This window comes from Macrobrachium nipponense, chromosome 8 (genome assembly GCF_015104395.2).
Source record: "Macrobrachium nipponense isolate FS-2020 chromosome 8, ASM1510439v2, whole genome shotgun sequence".
In the NCBI taxonomy this organism is placed as follows: domain Eukaryota; kingdom Metazoa; phylum Arthropoda; class Malacostraca; order Decapoda; family Palaemonidae; genus Macrobrachium; species Macrobrachium nipponense.
Window position 1 is genome coordinate 34623157 of NC_087203.1, and position 11119 is coordinate 34634275.

At 42.8% G+C, this 11119-nt stretch overlaps 1 protein-coding gene across 7 annotated transcripts in view; it reads right to left on the bottom strand.

The window, feature by feature from the left end:
* LOC135222669 (galanin receptor 2a-like) overlaps positions 1 to 11119 on the bottom strand; it is a 711404-nt gene that overhangs the window by 328409 nt on the left and 371876 nt on the right. For 5 of the 7 annotated variants that reach the window (XM_064260822.1, XM_064260816.1, XM_064260818.1 and 2 more), the window contains one exon: positions 9989 to 10022. The exons of the other annotated variants lie outside the window; for them this stretch is intronic. The gene's annotated coding sequence lies outside the window, so the exon portion shown is untranslated. The remainder of the gene's footprint in view (positions 1 to 9988; positions 10023 to 11119) is intronic. 7 annotated transcript variants of the gene reach the window in all.

Consider the following 11119-nt stretch of genomic DNA (forward strand, 5'->3'; position numbering starts at 1 on the left):
AGAATATAGACCAAACTACAGGCCAGGTCCACAGAAGAGAGAATATAGACCAAACTACAGGCCTGGTCCACAGAAGAGAGAATATAGACCAAACTACAGGCCTGGTCCACAGAAGAGAGAATATAGACCAAACTACAGGCCTGGTCCACAGAAGAGAGAATATAGACCAAACTACAGGCCTGGTCCACAGAAGAGAGAATATAGACCAAACTACAGGCCTGGTCCACAGAAGAGAGAATATAGACCAAACTACAGGCCTGGTCCACAGAAGAGAGAATACAGACCAAACTACAGGCCTGGTCCACAGAAGAGCGAGTATAGACCAAACTACAGGCCTGGTCCACAGAAGAGAGAATACAGACCAAACTACAGGCCTGGTCCACAGAAGAGAGAATACAGACCAAACTACAGGCCTGGTCCACAGAAGAGAGAATACAGACCAAACTACAGGCCTGGTCCACATAAGAGAGAATATAGACCAAACTACAGGCCTTGTCCACAGAAGAGAGAATATAGACCAAACTAAAGGCCTGGTCCACAGAAGAGAGAATATAGACCAAACTATAGGCCTGGTCCACATAAGAGAGAATATAGACCAAACTACAGGCCTGGTCCACATAAGAGAGAATATAGACCAAACTAAAGGCCTGGTCCACAGAAGAGAGAATATAGACCAAACTACAGGCCTGGTCCACAGAAGAGAGAATATAGACCAAACTACAGGCCTGGTCCACAGAAGAGAGAATATAGACCAAACTACAGGCCAGGTCAACAGAAGAGCGAGTATAGACCAAACTACAGGCCAGGTCCACAGAAGAGAGAGTATAGACCAAACTACAGAGCCAGGTACACAGAAGAGAGAGTATAGACCAAACTACAGGCCTTTTCCACAGAAGAGCGAGTATAGACCAAACTACAGGCCAGGTCCACAGAAGAGAGAATATAGACCAAACTACAGGCCTGGTCCACATAAGAGAGAGTATAGACCAAACTACAGGCCTGGTCCACAGAAGAGAGAATATAGACCAAACTACAGGCCTTTTCCACAGAAGAGCGAGTATAGACCAAACTACAGGCCAGGTCCACAGAAGAGAGAATATAGACCAAACTACAGGCCTGGTCCACATAAGAGAGAATATAGACCAAACTACAGGCCTTTTCCACAGAAGAGCGAGTATAGACCAAACTACAGGCCAGGTCCACAGAAGAGAGAATATAGACCAAACTACAGGCCTGGTCCACATAAGAGAGAGTATAGACCAAACTACAGGCCTGGTAGACCAACCTACAGGCCTTTGTCACAATGAGAGAATATAGACCAAATTACTGGCCTGTCCACAAAGAGGGAATATAGAACCAAACTACAGGCCTTTTCACATCTGAGAGAGAGTAATAGACCAAACTACGGCCCGTCATCGTTTTTTCTCAATACAACTTATCTCTGGTCCACAGAATAGAGAATATAGACCAAACACAGACTTTGGTCCACAGAAGAGCGGTATAGACCAAACTACAGTGCCAAGGTCCGGACAGAAAAAGTATAAGACCAACACTACAGCCTGGTCCATCAAGAAGAGGAATCTAGACCAAACTACAGCCTGGTCCCACAGAAAGAGAGAATACTAGAGACCAAACTACAAGGTAGAGGCCTGGTCCACAGAAGAGAGAATATTAGACAAACACTCAAAGACAGGAGTCCGAAGAAGAGATAATAAAGGCATAGGCTGTTCCCACAGAAAGAGAATATGACCAAACTACAGAAGGCCTGCTCCGCAGAAGATAGATCCAGACCAAACTACAGGCCGTCCACCGCACATAAGACGAGTAATAGACACAAACTACAAAAGGCCTGGTCCACAGAAATAGAATACAGTACCCAAACTACAAGCTACAGGCCTGGTCCAAAGAAAGAGAGAATACAACCAAAACTAACAAGCCTGGTCCCCCAGAAGAGAGAATTACAGACCAAACTACAGGCCCAGTCCCACATAAAGAGATATAAAGACCAAACTACAGGCCTTGTCCACGAATAGAGAAAATTTTTTTATACGACCAAAACATAAATAAAGGCCTGGTCCACAGAATAGAGACATATAGACCAAACTATAGGAGGCCTGGTCCACATAAGAGAGAATATAGACCAAACTATAGGCCTGGTCCACATAAGAGAGAATATTACCAAACTAAAGGCCTGGTCCACAGAAGGGGGGGGGGGGTGGCAAGGAGGGGGTGGGGAATATAGACCAAACTACAAAAAAAAAGAGGCCTGGTCCACAGAGTAGAGAATTAGACCAAACTACAGGCCTGAGTCCACATAATAAGAATATAGACCAAACTACAGGCCAGGTCAACAGAATAGCGCGTATAGGACCAAACTACAGGCCAGGTCAACAGAGAGCGAGTATAGACCAAACTACAGGCCGGTCCACAGAAGAGAGAGTATAGAACAAAACTACAGGACTAGGCTTATCTTCCACAAAGAGCGAGTATAGACCAACTACAGGCCAGGTCCACAGAAGAGAAATATAGACCAAACTACGGGCTGGTCCACATCAGAGAGAGTTGTGAGACCAACTCAGGCCCATGGTCCACAGAAGAGAGAATATAGACCAAACTACAGGCCTTTTCCACAGAATAGCGAGTATAGACCAAACTACAGGCCAGGTCCACAGAAGAGAGAATATAGACCAAACTACAAGGCCTGGTCCAACATAAGAGAGATATAGACCAAACTACAGGCCTTTTCCACAAGAAGAGCGAGTATAGACCAAAACTACAGGCCTAGGAGTCCCACAGAAGAGAGAATCTAGACCAAACTACAGGCCTGGTCCACATAAGATAGAGTATAGACCCACTACGAGGCCTGGTCCACAGAAGATAGAATATCAGACCAACTACACAGCCTGGCTGGTCCACAGAAGAGAGAATATAGACCAACTACAGGCCTGGTCCACAGAAGAGAGAATATAGCCAAACTACATGCCTGGTCCCGAGAAGAGAGAATTAACCGAAACTACAGGCCTTGTCCACAGAAGAGAGAATATATAGACCAAACCGCAGGCCTGGTCCCACAGAAGAGAGAATAATAGACCAGACTAACGGCCTGTCCACAGAAGAGGTAATATAGACCCAAAACAGCAGGCCTGGAGATGTCCACAGAAGAGCGAGTAATAGACCCAACTACAGGCCTTGTGGTCCACATAAGAAGAATATAGCCAAACTTAGGCCTTGGTCCACATAAGAGAGAATAGAGGACCAACTAAAGGCCTGGTCCCCAGAAGATAGAATATAGACAAACTACAGCCTGGTCCACAGACGAGAGAATATAGACGCAAGCTACGCCTGGTCCACAGATAGAGAATCTAGACGCAAACTACAGGCCGGTCACAGAAAGCGGGTATAGACCAAACTATAGGCCAGGTTCACGGAAGGCGAGTAGAGACCAAAACTACAGGCAAGGTCGCACAGAAGAGAGAGTATAGACCAAACTCAGGCCTGGAAACAGAAGAGCGAGTATAACCACACTACAGGCCCTAGGTCCACAGAGAGAGAATATAGCCAAAACTACAGGCTCTGGTCCCATAAGAGAGAGTATAGAACAAACTACAGCCCCTGTGTCCACAGAAGAGAGAATATAGACCAAACTACAGGCCTTTTCCACAGAAGAGCGATTATTGACAAACTCAGGCCAGGTCCACAGAGGAGAGAATATAGACCAAACGACAGGCCTGGTCCACATAATAGAGAATTAGACCAAACTACAGCCTTTCCACAGAAGAGCGAGTATAGACCCAAACTACAAGCCAGGTTTTTCCAACCAGAAGATAGAATATTTAGACCAAAGAACTGCAAGGCCTGGTCCACATAAGAAAGTATAGACCAAACTACCAAGCCTGGTCCACAGAAAGAGATATAGGACCAATTACGGGCCTGGTCCACAAGAAGAGGGAATATAGACCAAACTAAGGCCTTTTCCACATAAAGAGAGTAAGACCAAACTACAGCCTGGTCCAACCAGAAGAGAGAATATAGGTACCAAACCTACAGGCTTGGTTCCCAGGAAGAGCGGTATAGACAAACTACAGCCCGGTCCCAACAGAAGAGGAATATAGACCCAACTACAGGCCTGGTCCACCAGAAGAGGAGAATATAGACCTAAACTACAGCCTGGTCCACAGAAGAGAGAATATTAGACCCCTAACAGGCCTGGTCCAAACGAAAGAGAGAATAATAGACCAAACGACAGGCCTGGTCCCAAGAAAGAGAATATAGACCAAACACAGGCCTGCTTCACAGAAGAAGAGAGTACCGACCAACTACGCCTGGTCCCACCAAAAGAAGGCGAGTATAGACCAAACACAGGCCTGGTTCCACCAGAACAGAAAGAGAATACAGACCAAACTACAGGCCTGGGGTTCCACAGAAGAGAGAATACAGACCAAACTACAGGCCTGGTCCACAGAGAGAGGAATACAGACCAAACTACAAGGCCAGGTCCCTAGAAGAATAGATACCAGAACTACCAAAGGCCTTGTCCACAGAAGAGAGAATAGACCAAACTAAAGGCTGGTCTAGCCACAGAAGAAAGAGAATATGAACCAAACTATAGGCTGGTCAACCTAAACGAGAGAATAATAGACCAAACTATGGCCTGGTCCACATAAGAAGAGAATATAGGACCAAACTAATGCCTGTCCACAGAAGAGAGATAATAAACCAACAAACCGGCCTGGTCCCACCAGAAGAGAGAATATAACCAAACTACAGGCCTGGTCCACAGAAGAGAGAATATAATACCAACTACAGGCCAGGTCCCAACAGAAGAGCGAGTATAGGACCAAACCTACGGCCAGGTCCAACAGAACGAGCGAGTATAGACCAAAACTACAGGCCAAAAAAAAAGGTCCACATGAAGAAGAGATAGACCAAACTACCAAAGGCCTTTTCCACGAGAGCGAGGTATAGACAACCTGACAGCCAGGTCCACAGAAGAGAAGAATATAGACCAAACTACAAGCCCTTGTCCAATCATAAGAGAGAGTATAGACCAAACCCTAAACGGCCTGGTCCACAGAAGAGGAATAATAGGACCAACCTACAGGCCTTTTTCCACAGAAGAAGCGAGTAATAGAACGCAAACTACAGGCCAGGTCACACAGAAGGAGGAATATAGCCCAAACTACAGGCCTGGTCCACCATAAGAGAGAATATATACCACTACAGCCTTTTTCCAACAGAAGAAGCGAGTATAGACCCAACTATACAAGTCCAGGTCCACCAGAAGAGAGAATATAAGACCAACTACAAGCCTGGTCCGACAGAAGAAGAGCGTATAGGACCAAACTACAGCCTGGTCCACAGAAGAGATAATATATACCAAACTACAGGCCTGGTCCACGAAGAAGAGAATATAGACCCAACTACAAAGGCCTGGTCCACAGAAGAGAGAATATAGACCAACTACAGGCCTTGTCCAAACAGAAGGAGAAAATATAGCCAAACAAAACTTACAGGCCCTGGTCCACAGAAAGAGAGGAAACTTAATAGACCAACCAGTAGGCCTGGTCCAACAAGAGAGAATATAACCAAACTACAGGCCTGGTCCACAGAAGAGAGGATATAGACCAAACAGCAAAGGCCTGTCCACGAAAGCGGAGTAATAGACCAAACTACAGGCCTGGTCCACAGAGAGAGAATACAGACCAAACTACAGGCCTGGTCCCACAGAAAGCGAGGTAATAGACCAAAACTAACCAAGGCCTGGTCCCAGAAGAAGAGAATACAGACCAACTTACAGGCCTGGTTCAACCAGAAGAGAGAATAGAGAAACGCAAACGACAGGCCTGGTCCACAAAAGAAGAGCAGCATATAGAACGAAACTACGGCCTGGTCCTACCAGAAGAGAGGGTATAGTACCAAACTACAGGCCTGTACGACAGAGGAGAAGGAATATAGACCAAACTACAGGCCTGGTAACACAAGAAGATAGAATATTAGACAAACGCAGGCTGGTCCCACCAAAAAGAGAGAGTATAGAAACCTAAACTACGGCCTGGTAACACAGAAGAGGAAGAATATAAGACCAAACTACAGTCCTGGTACCAAACAGAGGAAGAATATAGACCAAACTATAGGCCAGATCCACAGAGAGAATACAGACCAAACTACAGGCCTGGTCCCAGCGAAAAGAAGAAATACAGACCAATTACAGGCTGGTCCACAGAAGAGAGAGTATAGATCCAAACTACAGGCCTGGTCCAGCGAAAAGAAAAGAATACAGACCAAATTTACAGGCTGGTCCACATAAGAGAGAATAAATGACCAATTACAGGCCTGGTCCACAAGAAGAGAGAGTATAGACCAAACTACAGGCCCTGGTCCAGCGAAGAAAGATACAGACCAAATTACAGGCCTGGTCCACATAAGAGAGAATATAGACCAAAATTACAGGCCTGGCCACAGAAGAGGCGAGTATAGACCAAAATAACCAGGCCAGCGTCCACCAGGAAGAGGAGAATTATAGACCCAAAACTACAGGCCAGGTCCACAGAAGAGAAGAACTATAGACCAAACTTACAGGCCTTTTCCACAGAAGAGCGAGTATAGACCAAAACTCCAGGCCAGGTCCAAAGAAGAGAATATAGACCAAATTACAGGCCCTGGTTCCACATAAGAGAGAGTAAGACCAAAACTACAGGCCTGGCCTGGTCCACAGAAGAAGAGGAATATAGACCAAACTACAGGCCTGGTTTTTTTCCACAGAAGAGGGAATATGACCAAACTACAGGCCCGGTTCCACAAGAAGGAGGAATATAGACCAACCTTTACAGGCCTGGTCCACCACAGAAAGAGAGAATATAGCCAAACTACAGTGCCTGGTCCACAGAAGAAGAGAGAATAGACCCAAAACACAGGCCTGGTTCCACAGAAGAGAGAATATAGAAAAACCAAAACAGGCCTGGTTCAACAGAAGAGAGAATATAGACCAAACACAGGACTTGGTCCACAGAAGTAGACGAGTATAGACCAAACACCAAGGCCTGGTCCCACAGAAGAGAGAATACAGGGACCAAACTACAGGCCTGGTCCACAGAAGAGGAGTATAGGAACCAAAAAAACAAAAAAAACCCAAACTACAGGCCTGGTCCACAGAAGAGAGAATACAGACCAAACTAAGGCCGGTTCCACAGAAGAGAGAGTATAGGACCAAACACAGCCTTGAACGTACCACAGAAGAGAGAATAAGACCAAACTAAAGGGCTGCCTGGCCGGTCCACAGAAGAGAGGAGTATAGACCAAACTACGGCCTGGTCACAGAGGAGAGGAATATAGACCAAAATACAGGCCTTGGTACACAGAAGAGAGAATATAGACCAAAACCAGCAGGCCTGGTCCAACAAAAAAAAAAAAAAAAGGAAGAAGGAGTATAGACCAAAACTAAAGGCCTGGTACACAGCGAGAGAATATAGACCAAAAATACAGGCCGGGTACACAGAGGAGAGAATATAGACCAAAATACCAGGCAGAACCAATAAGAGAGGAATACCAGCCCAAAACTACAGGCTGGTCCAGCGAAAAAAAGAAAGAATCCCAGACCAAAATTACAGGCGTCCACCAAAGAGGAGGAGTTATAGACCAAATTTACAGCCTGGTCCACAGAAGGAGAGAGTATAGACCAAACTACAGGCCTGGTCCAGCGAAAAGAGAAAATACAGACCAAATTACCAGCCTGGTCCACCGAAAAGAGAGAATATAGAGGATGGACGAGAGAGAGAGAGAGAAATTAAACAGAGGTACAGTACAAGGAATGAAAGGGGTTGCATCTTGGGGCCGGAAGGACGCCGTAATGAACCCTAAATAATGCCCAAGTCTAAAGAGTATGTAGATCTTGGTAATGCCAACAGTGCACATCATGAGGTGCAGCACTAACGGCACTAGTCCCTACGGGAGCTGGCGGAAAGAGGCAGTTATCTTGAATACTTTGATGTTTTTACGGTGAGTATCGGACAAGTTCCGGCAGCTCACTTGGAGCGACTGAGTCGATTTACATTTCACGCATAATTCAAGGTGCTTGTACAAGCATCCATCACACGTCATAAAACACGTGATAATTCACGCTTACCTACCCATATTCCAATTTTTACCGCATTTATGCCTGTCATTCGGGTAAATACACGACAGTGCGTACTACGCTTCTACGCAAACATGCACCGACACGATGAGTGCGTGATGTTTTTGGCAGAAACACAGGACACATCCGCTCAATGGTTATTTTCGGCACATTTTCGATTAGAAGAAAGTTTGGATTTAATGAGAAGCTTAACGAACGGCAAAATAACATCGGCTGATCCGCTTACCCTGAACTACCCGCACACCCGAAGCAGCCCCTTTCTCCCACCCGCCCCACCCTCTCCACAGTATCCGACCCAACCGACACCGTCCCTCTAACCCGCCCTCGCGTCTACCTGACAGTTTCATCTTTAATCTACTTCAGGGAGGTTTAAGACTGCTTGGCGCCGACGTTATTACCTAAAGTTTAGAACTGTATATCCTTCGGGAGACGGCAATTTATGGAAACTTATATTACCCGCTTGATGAACGGTCCTCCTCCTGTACACAGGAGCTGAAGACAAAAATAATTTGGTTGTCTTTCATTCTGCATAATGAGGGAAAATTTTTATTGTTACGTTATGAATACAGTCACTCATCTTAACTTAAGACACGGCGTTTGGTAAAGAACACGTTAGTTTTCTATTCAACATTTATGTATACAGCATGTTCCCTTCCATCTTGTTTTTCTGAGTTATAAATATCATTTTTGCCTGATTTCAGTTCATTAATTTAAAAAAACCAATAAGATTAAAAACTTACAATTTTTACATTTTACATACATATTATTATATTATAATATCATTATATAAGAATATCGAAGTATAGTATATAATATATATATATTATTAATTATATATATAGATATATATATAGGATATTATATATATAAAGAGAAAGAGAGAGATGGAAGAGGGGAGCGAGAGAGAGAGGAGAGGGGAGAGGATGGGAAGGGGAGAAGGAGAGGAGAGGACGAGAGAAGAGGGGAGAGAGAAGAGAGAGAGTAAGAGAGGTAAGAGAAATTTTTTGAAATTGAAGGAGGAAGAGGAGAAGGAGTATATATAAATTAAACTTATAAGTATAATATAATATAATTATCTATATAATTATAGAATTAGAGAGAGGAGATTAGAGAAGTAGGGAAGAAGGGTAGGGACGGACGAGACGAGGAGAGAGGAGAGAGAGAGAGAGAGAGAATTTATTCGAATATAAGCAGTTATAAGAAGTGCAACCACTATTCCTTATCTATGTTCTGAGACAGAATAAATATTCACCAACTAACTAGAAAGGAATGTGATTAACAACTGGAAATGTAACTGCCATGCAAAGGACACTTAACTCTTCGATTCCCAAGAGTTTTTTTAAACGATTCCCACTGGAATCAGTTGACCATTCCGATGGAAAGCGGAATAAAATGTTATCAATTCCCACTCCGAGCTTCGAAATAGGGCAATAGACAGAAACTTCTCTCTTCCCTAGCGTTTTAATTAAACGATTCCCACTGGAATCAGTTGACAATTCCGATGGAAAGCGGAATGAAAATTTTATCAATTCCCATTCCGAGCTTCGAAATATGGCAATAGACAGAAACTTCTCGATTCCCTAGCGTTTTAATTAAACGATTCCCACAGGAATCAGTTGACAATTCCGATGGGAAGTAGAATGAAAATTAGTTATCCATTCCCACTCCGAGCTTCGAAATCGGGCAATAGGCAGAATGGCAGCGAGTTTTCACAACTATGCGAACGACATATATAATAGTTTTTAGGTTTTTATGACGTTTCAGAATAAAACAAAAAATGGCACGATACAATTCGTCAGTGTTGCAGCGAGAACAGAGATATTTACAGTCGAAGGTTCACATTGAACTTGCACTTACCTGAATGAAATCTGAAATTCGGGACGCCTCCGGCCTGTCAGAGGAAAAAAAATAAAGAAAATTACAAACTGAAATTAATTCTCTTTTTCTTTTTCATCCCATCTTTACCCCTCAAATAAAAAGTAAATAAAATTCTCATTTTTTTTCTTCACATCTTTACCCCTCAAATAAAAATTAAAAAAAAAAATTAAAATAATTCTCTTTTTTTTCACGTTTTTTTTCCATCCCATTACCCCTACCCAAATGAAAAAAAAATAAAAAAAAAATATAATTATTTTTTCCCATCTTTACCCCTCAATAAAAAATAAAGAAATAAAATTAATTATCTCTTTCATTTTCATCCCATCTTTACATCTCAAATAAAAAAAAATAAAATTAATTCTCTCTTTTTTTTCTTCCTATCTTTACCCCTTAAAAGATAAAAAATAAAAATAAAATTAATTATCTTTTTTTTTTCCATCCCATCTTTACCCTTCAAATAAAAAATAAAATTAATTTTTTTCTTCCCATCTTTAGCTACCCCTCAAATAAAAAATAAAAAAAAATAAAATTAATTTTTTTTTCTTCCCATCTTTACTCCTCAAATAAATAAATAAATAAATAAATAAGCCGTCTCTACATGGTAGGAAGGTTAAATGTTACGCAAGAAAGATAAGCAGGTATTATTATTACGATTATGATTATTATTCTAAAAACTTATATATTTAGATGAAACACATTGAGAAGAACTTAACGAATATATTCTAATTAAAAACGTACAACAAAATGCCCAAAAATAATTCATAAAATATTCTCTAAGGCTAAATTATTTAGGAAAAAAAAAGGATTTAATTTGGCTTTCGTATTCTGCTAGATTGTATGAAAAGGAGACAATAAAACACAAGAGAGAGAGAGAGAGACACAGAGAGAGAGAGAAGAGAAGAGAGAGAGAGAGAGAGAGAGAGAGAGAGAGAGAGAGAGTCGGTCGTTCCAACTTCCTGATTGTGCCAAGATGTAGCAGGCCCTTATTACAGAAAAGCGAACGAGGGTGAAGAGGAGGATTGGAACAGACAAGAAATTATAACCAGGAGAGAAGATAAATGAGGGGGGAGAATAAACGCAAACAGACGGCAAATACAACTGATGATGATA